This window comes from Elgaria multicarinata, chromosome 11 (assembly GCF_023053635.1).
Source record: "Elgaria multicarinata webbii isolate HBS135686 ecotype San Diego chromosome 11, rElgMul1.1.pri, whole genome shotgun sequence".
Lineage (NCBI taxonomy): Eukaryota > Metazoa > Chordata > Lepidosauria > Squamata > Anguidae > Elgaria > Elgaria multicarinata.
In genome coordinates, this window is record NC_086181.1 from 28,058,718 (window position 1) to 28,067,991 (window position 9,274).

Genomic DNA, 9,274 nt, shown 5'->3' on the forward strand with positions numbered 1-9,274 from the left:
CCTGGTTGGAGTCATAGAATCATAGAATAGCAGAGTTGGAAGGGGCCTATAAGGCCATCGAGTCCAACCCCCTGCTCAATGCAGGAATCCACCCTAAAGCATAATTGACAGATGGTTGTGTGTTTGCTTCCTGCTTGGGGATGGCAAAACCAATGGGTCAATGTGCACCTGGGATCGCGCGTTGCCCACTTTGCATAATCCTGCCTTCAGTTCCGACTCATGGTTCGAGCCAGGCAGGGAGAACCCAGGAGTCCCAATTCCCATTCGAGCACCAGCTGATGAGAATCTCTGTGGCTGGACTTCAAGGGACTCTTTGCTCCCCTGCCCGGAAACAGCAGCTGCTCTAGGAAACCAGCTTTAACCGCTGTAGATTTCACTTTCTATTTCTCAGCTTTGGGGAAGAAACTAAATGCGGAGGCCCGTGAGCCTAATAAAAAGGGGATCCCACTGTACGGAGCCCTCCAGCTTAATCCTTTTCCCCAGAGGTGGTCCCAACTCAGCAGGAAGAGTGGGGCAGGGAAGAGGTTTTGCTGATGAGGGATGTCTAAGGAATACTGCGTACCATTCTGGTCACCGCACCTCAAAAAGAGTATTGTAAATCTGGAGATGGTGCCGAAAAGGGCAAGCAAAGTGGTCAAGGGGACGGAGCAACTCCACTAGGAGGAAATATTGCAACATTTGGGGCGCTACGTTAGAAAACGGGAGTGTGCGGAGGGGAGCAGGTTTGAGATGTACAAAATTATGCATGGTGTGGAGAAAGCATTTGGGGAGATGTTTTTCTTTGTCTCTCATAGTACTAGAACCCAGGTTTTTCCCATGAAGCTGATTGGTGGTGGAAGATTCAGGACAAAACGAAATGATTTATTTCTTCATACAGTATATAACTATCCTATGGAATTGCTCCCACAAGATGGAGTGATGGCCACTAATTTGGTCAGGTTTAAGAACATAAGTGCCGTGCTGGATCAGACTGAGGATCCATCTAGTCCAGCACTCTGTTCACAGGGATCCACCAGCTGTCGACCAGGGACCCACAAGCAGGACACGGGTGCAACAGCACCCTCCCACCATGTCCCCTTGGGGGTTAAAGGGGGATTGGACAAACTCATGGCGAAGAAGGTTATCAATAGTAGGGATGTCAGATGATTCCATTTGGGGTGGGAGTGAAGCTTGACAGATTTTCCCCCTCTTTGGACCCACGGATTCCATTCTGCTTCCCTTTGCGGTAACACGGGAGCCAAGAAAGGGGAGTGAACCCTAGATCTGTGTTAAAAGCCTTTGCTGGAGACTCGGAAGTGTGCAAAAGCAGTGGGGCACACTCAAGTGTCATTTCAACACATCAAACCTTGATGATCAGGTTGCTGAGGCAACCATCTGCTCCCCTTTTCCCAACTGTCAGTAGGCAATATTGTGCACGCTTGAAACTGACAGCTGTCAAATCACTTCCTGAGCAAGGAGGAGGGGGAATTGACAGTTTGTTTGACAAGAACTGAATATTGCTCTGCTGTGCTAAATGAAGTCATGTGGAGAGGGTGAAACTGACGAGGATATTGTCAAGAGGAGAGCATGCCTGTGAGGCTTTATAATGGACACAGGCAGACTTGTGATGCTGCGTAGTTGCACAAGAGCAGCATTATTTGCGCACGTTTCAAGAGCCACCAAAATTTCATGAGCCACCAAGAGAGCTGCAGACACTGGGTGGTATAGAAATGCAATAAATACATAAAATAAAAAATAGTGCAAATGGTAATTTGCCAAATGGCAGAACCCGGGAAGGAAGGGGGATGCGTAACATTTTTCCAGAGCCCAGGGGTGGGGTGGGGTGGGGTGGGAGAATCTGATTTGACCTGCCCTACTCAGATTGGACATGCTGCAGAAATCAGTTGAGCTTGAACATAATAGATTTCCCAGCGATGAACATCCCTACTAGTCCGGACGGCTATCCGCTCAACTCCAATATCAGAGGCACTATGCCACTGAAAACCGTCGTAGGATCCACGAATGGAGAAAGGGCTATTGCACTCATGTCCTACTTCTCATAGGCATTTAGTTGGCCACAGGGCTGGGCAGAGGGGGGGCAGTGGGGCCAGTTGGCATGGGCCTACGATTTTGATTGGGCCTTCTCCAAGTCCCCCTGGTAGAGGCAAAGGGGGACCCTTTGGTAAAAATTTGTTACGAAGTAGCTCTCCTGTGAATGAGCAGTACTGACTCCATTTTGGGGCAGCCAAAAACCCAAGGTGTCTTCACCCCTCATCTCCAGCATTTTTTCTGTTGTTGATGATGAATTTGCCCAAAGAAAAGCACGTAAAGCATTTCTGAATGTGAAGTAGTGATTAGCTTGAATAAAAGTGCTTTCCATTACCTTTTTTATAAATCGTTCTAGTTCATATGTATTTATAACTGATTAAAAAAACACTTAATGAGCAGTTTGAAATGGGGCCTACATTTCCCATCTGGCCCAGGCCTATTACCAGCTTTGCCCGGCCCTGGTTGGCCACTGTGGAAACAGAATGCTGGACTAATGTTCTCATTTACAAAAACCCAATCCTCTATGTCAGTGGTTCCCAATTAGCTAAGTACTGCGGACCCCTTGTTTTTCAATGCCAAGCCATGGACCCCCTACTTTTGAAAAAGTTGTTATCTCTATGGCAGTTACCTGTGCGAAGCAATTTTTTGGAGAAAATAAGGGGTAGCCCCTAATAAGCAAAGGATTTTAGGTATACTAAAGAACAGACCATAAAATTTGTGATATTACCACGCAAAAATGACAGTGATTTCGTTAGGAATATAAAGACAAATTTAATTTTACTAACGTCTAGTTTACAATTGAACAAATTATGACTTGTCTAGCAGCTACTAAACCTAAATGTGATGGGAGAAATCATGCCTCTTTTTGTCCCAAACAATCCCTTCCATATCCGATTCAGTATTTCCTACTTTTAATCTCAAATCTGGATCAACATCGAGCCGATTTCTGTGCTTGTTCTTCATATAACAAAATGTCAAAAATGTTTGTTCACAAAGTATGTGGAACAAAAAGGAACTAGATGTTCCAAAGCTTTTTCACCTAACTTCTTATAATCAATAAAAACCTTCACCCAGAATTGGTCCAGTCTATATTCTTCGAAAAATTATTTCAATGAACCATCACAAGTCACGTCAACAAGTGCATCTTGCTCTTCCGCAGATAGAGTTGTTAGTTGTGCATCACCACATTCAAAAGGATTCCTTCTCCATGTGTTTTCAGGATTAGGTGCAGGGAAGTAATCTCTGAAGCTAGTCGCTAAATCACGCAGGTGCTCAGGGATGTTATATTTTACTTCTGGTAGGAATTCGGCATCAGTGGGCTCCAGAAATGAATGGTGAATATGTGAATGGCCACGGACCCCCTGGGTGGGTTACACGGACCCCCTGGGGTCCACAGACCACCAATTGGGAACCACTGCTCTACGTTTAAAGTAAGACAGCAGTAATAAGTGCTACTGCTACCTTCTAGGTGCTAGTGACTCACTGTGGACTAAAGAGAGCTGAGCAATAAACTGAATCCACTCTGTCCATGAGTCAGTAGCTTTTAAAGCAGCAGCAAAAGCCACCCCCACGTTTCTGCCATCATTGCTTGGGATTTTCCATTGGCATTACTTAGTTAAAATCCCCGCAATTTCCCACCCACATATCATGTTCTCATAAATCGCCCCTCCCCTGAATCTAGTACCTCCCAATCTCTATCACAGAGCACCACGGGCGCTTTTAAATGTGTTCGTTATTGTAGTTTCAACTCTGGATCTCTCATCAAACCACATTTCCCCCCCAGATGTTTCTGGACTATCACTAAAGTCAGCCTCCCTGTACAGCATATTATCATTACTATTTGTATTGTTGATGATGATGATTAAATTATTATTAATTATTATTAAACGGTTGTGCTGCTTCACACTTCAAAAAGCATTCTAGAAGTGAATTTTTACACAAATTTAGAATTCTGTAATAAACAGTACAAAAATGATACTCCCAAACTGAATATAATCGGCACAATAAAACAAATAAAAATAAACACAATAAAATATAATCTAAGAACAATACAATATGAAAAGGGTTCATCCATAGTACACAAAATCTCCCCCAGCTTGGAATAAACACCACAAAAGCAGCCCAACACCAATTGGGCCATAACTAATATCGTAACTAACTTATTTATTATTATTTATTTATTTATTTATATAGCACCATCAATGTACATGGTGCTGTACAGAGTAAAACAATAAAATAGCAAGACCCTGCCGCATAGGCTTACATTCTAATAAAATCATAATAAAACAATAAGGAGGGGAAGAGAATGCACCAAACAGGCACAGGGTAGGGTAAAACTAGCAGTATAAAGTCAGAACAAAATCAAGTTTTAAAAGCTTTAGGAAAAAGAAAAGTTTTTAGCTGAGCTTTAAAAGCTGCGATTGAACTTGTAGTTCTCAAATGTTCTGGAAGAGCGTTCCAGGCGTAAGGGGCAGCAGAAGAAAATGGACGAAGCCGAGCAAGGGAAGTAGAGACCCTTGGGCAGGTGAGAAACATGGCATCAGAGGAGCGAAGAGCACGAGCGGGGCAATAGTGTGAGATGAGAGAGGAAAGATCGGAAGGAGCTAGACAGTGAAAAGCTTTGTAGGTCAACAGGAGAAGTTTATATTGGATTCTGAAGTGAACTGGAAGCCAATGAAGAGATTTCAGAAGTGGAGTAACATGGTCAGAGCGGCGAGCCAAGAAGATGATCTTAGCAGCAGAACAGAAACCAACGAACTGATGTGAGAAGAAGGAAGGCCAGTGAGAAGAAGGTTGCAGTAGTCCAACCGGGAAATAACCAAAGCATGAACAAGAGTCTTGGCAGAAGAGACAGACAAAAATGATCAAATCCTGGCAATATTATACAGGAAAAAATGACAGGATTTAGCTACTGTCTCAATATGAGGAATAAAGGAGAGCGAGGAATCAAATATAAAGCCAAGACTACGAGCTTCCTTGACTGGAGTAAGCGTAACATTATTGACAGTAAGAGAGAATAAGAGATGAGAAGGCTTAGGAGGAAAAACAAGCAATTCATTCTTTCCCATATTAAGTTTCAAACGACGGTGAAGCAACCACGCTGAGATATCTGAAAGACATGCCGAGATACGATCGTGAACATCAGGAGAAAGAACTATTTGAATAGTTCTTTGTCAAAACATATTACATGCTGCTCTATGTGTTAAAATACCTAAGTGTTTGGTTAAAACACACGCACGCACGCACACACACACACACACACACACACACACACACACACACACACACCAGGCGGGGCAGAGAGGGGAAGAAACAAATCAAGCAAAAAGCCAGTGATAAAAATAGAACTAAAACCTCAGTTTTCACAATCCTATTCTTAAAATGCCCCCGCCCCCGATAGATTATGTTTTCACCCAACAGACCAAAAGATACCACAAAGAAGCAAATTTTGCCTGTTAGGGAGGAGGGAGTTAGAGGGCTACCACTATTAAAGCCCTGCTTTGACAGATCCAAATGCTTGCGCAGCTACAGTACACTCCAACCAGCATTAAGTAAGCTGAGAGTCACCATCTTAATTTAACACAATGCCCCTGACATAACTTTTCTCTGAGGCATTGTGGGAAATTTAAATGGCTGCCCACTGGAGCAGTGCAGTGTCAGCGGCATTGTAATAAATTAGGGTGACCATATGGAAAGGAGGACAGGGCTCCTGGATCTTTAACAGTAGTTTAGAAAAGGGAATTTCAGCAGGTGTCATTTGTATACATGCAGCAAATTACCTCTTCATCACAACAGTTAAAGTTGCAGGAACAACTGACCAGATTTAAAAGAGGGCAGGGCACCTGCAGCTTTAACTGCTGTGATGAGGAGGGAATTATACAAGGTTCTCCATATATCCAAATGACACCTGCTGAATTTCCCTTTTCTATGCAACTGTTAAAGATACAGGAATCCTGTCCTCCTTTTCATATGGCCACCCTATATAATATCTATTAAAGGGGGTGGAGTAGCAAGTTTGTTTTTCTTCCAGGGCCGTTATCCAGCTTATTGCTAAGGTTGTGAAGACCCAGAGCATTTTAGGCATTCAAAGTCATTAGGGTGACCACATTTGGGAAACCAAAAAAGAGGACACCTGGTGAGGGAGGCAGGAAAGCAGCTTTGCTAGGGTGACCATATGAAAAGGAGGACAGGGCTGGTGTCTGGAGAACGTGGTGAAATTCCCTCTTCATCACAACAGTTAAAGGTGCAGGAGCGATACCAGAGTGACCAGATTTAAAAGAGGGCAGGGCACCTGCAGCTTTAACTGTGGTGATGAAGAGGGAATTTCCCCAGGTTCCCCATATATACAAATGATACCTGCTGAAATTTCCTTTTCAATAAAGATACAAGAGCCCTATCCTCCTTTTCATATGGTCACCCTAGCTTTCCAGGGCCTCCAGAAAGTGCGTCATTTCCCCCTGCCACCTTAAAGGCCCCGATTGGAATGGAGGAAGGGAAAGCGTGTCATTCCCACCCCACTGCTCCAATTGGGGCCTTTTCAATAATGTCTGGGAATTATATGCTTTCCCTTTTAAGGCCCCAATTGTGTGTGTGGGAATGACGCACCCCCAGAAAGTGTCATTCTGCCCCGTCATGCTAATGGCAGCCTTAAAAGGGAAAGTGTGTCATTCCAGAACCTTATAGAAAATTACAGGAAATCCCCCCTGACAACCAGGATAGAACAAAACCAGGACAAAGCTGGGGAAATCCTGAAAGTTGGTCACCCTAAAGGTCGTCAAAGGTTACATAAGTATGATTGGGGTGTCTCGAGGCCTGCATCTAATTGAAAGAGTGACTGCTTTCTGCATGGCGTAGCGGTGAGAACAGAAAGTCAGAAATCTGTTGCCCTTTGGGTATTGTGGACTACAACTCCCATTAGCCCCAGCCAACATGCTCAAGGATGATGGGAGTTCATTTATTTATTTATTTGCAATATTTATATACCATTCCCCATGCAGGAATTTTGGAGTGGTGGACAAATAGACGAAAAGAATAAAAACACATTAAAATACATTTTTTAAAAAGAAACAGAGTTTTAAAAGAGTTGAAGTCATCCAAAATATCTGGAGGGCACCAGTTCGTTTACGCTTTGGTTAGAATGGTGGACTAGGACCTGGGGGACCTGGATTCAAATCCCCCATCACCAGTGGAACTCAGTGGATGACTTTGCGCTGTTGGCTAACTCTCTGCCTACCCTATCTCCCAGGGTTGTTATGAGGATAAAAGTGCAGTTTGGGAACCACATCCTGTCAATGTGACGGCTAACTCTTGAAGCCATCCCTTCTTGATGTTTGAGATGCCTCTCCTAAGGTTTCACTACTGGCAGGAACGGCTTTAAGCAGCTACAATATGCTTCTAATGATGGTAGGGTGACCATATTTTGGAAACCAAAAAGGAGGACAACATGGTCGCCATGTTAAAATTATTTTTAAAAAATAATTTTAAAACTGCAAACTTTTTAAAAAATCCTAAAACTCAATGGATGGACAGATCTGTTTCAAACTTGGCATAGCTAAAGTCCTTGTTAAGAGCAATCATGGTGCCAAGTTTCATCTCTTTATCTTTAAAAATAAAATATATATTTTTTAAAAAAATTAAATCCTCAAATTTTAAAAAATTCCTAAAAATCAATGGATGAACAGATCTGTTGCAAATTTGGTATGGCTAAAGCTCTACCTAAAAGCTATCATGGTGCCAACTTTCATCTCTTTATCTTTAAAAATGACAATTTTAAAAATAATAATTTTAAAACCTCAATTTTTAAAAAATTCCTAAAAAATCAATGGATGAATGGATCTGTTTCAAATTTGGTATGACTAAAGCCCTTCCTAAGAGCTACCATCATGCCAAGTTTCATGTCTTTATCTTAAAAAATGACGGAGTTATAAGCATTTTTGTTAATTCCCATTAGAGCTGCTCTTTGGGGGGAAATCCGGATTTCCCCGTCCCCTCCCAGATTTGTCGTCGAAACCCCGGGCAAATCCGGGCAAATCCAGTCATATGGTCACCCTAAATGATGGTATGATGTCTTCCACTGAATGTGAAGCCAGCAGGCTCAGAGCAAGCTGCAAGGCACATCGCTGTCTCCTCAGACCCCTTGCTGGCTGCTGCCTCCCCACATCTGCCACCTGAGGCTACTGCCTCACTTTGCCTAATGGTAGGGCCAGCCCTGTGAAAGAGGTTCCACCTCACAGGCCTAGATACACAGTCACAAAATCTCAAGCCCACAGCCCAGGGTGGGAATGGGGGAAACAGCTTTGCCCCCTTGTCTTACGACAAGTATTTCAAAAGCAAAACAAAGGGTAGGCTTCCCCACAGCCCTAGTGTTTGGCAACCTTACCTATTGGTGAAAAGGAGAAATGAAGTCCCCGGATGTTTTTAAAAACATGATTTTCAAAGAACGAATCACTCTGTAAAAGACATCAAGTTCTGGGCATTTCTGAAACTCCCCAAAGATTTTTTTTTTTTTAAAGAAACTGCTAAGGAAGGAACTAGAGTGGATTTTAAGGCTGAAAACTTTCACTCCTGGGGGCTTTTATGAAAAAATTGGTTTTCTTCCTTTCTTCTAAAGTACAGTTTTCTAGATATTTCCTAAGAGTGTTTTGCACATCCAGAAATGAAAGATCTTGAGTTTAATCTGTGCAATTATGGGTACATCTGAGATAAGAAAGAGATTGGGCTTGTTCAGAAGACACCTTAAACCCTGCTGTTTAAGGCTTTGGGTTAAGCAGCAGAGATTACGGTCTCGTGCAATGTGTTTCGCTAAACCCTGCTCACTCACTAACTACAGTCGGTCTGTTTGAAGCAGGGTTTGCAGCTCTAATTGTGGCTTGTGTTTAGTGCAACCCCAAAGAACCACAGTTTTGCAAACTACTGCGCCTGAAGTGTCATCTGAACAGGCCCAAGGTGTATATGTAAACTGCTATTTGCTAATCATGTCACCTCTCACAGGATTTATTCTTGGAGTCATATATTTATTCAGAGCTCTCTACAGGTTACATTTTTAAAAATGTAAGTATAGTTACAGGTACTGTTACAGTATGTAAATGATGTTTAATAAGAGATTTTAAAATGTTGTGTTTATAAATGCCGATTAATTTGTTCCATTGTCCACTTTTTGTATATCCCCTGAAAAGCCTTTTCTTTTTTTATATTGAGGGGGGGATTGTTGGGAAAGTGCCCAGCTCTGAACCAGAGTTGCTAAGAA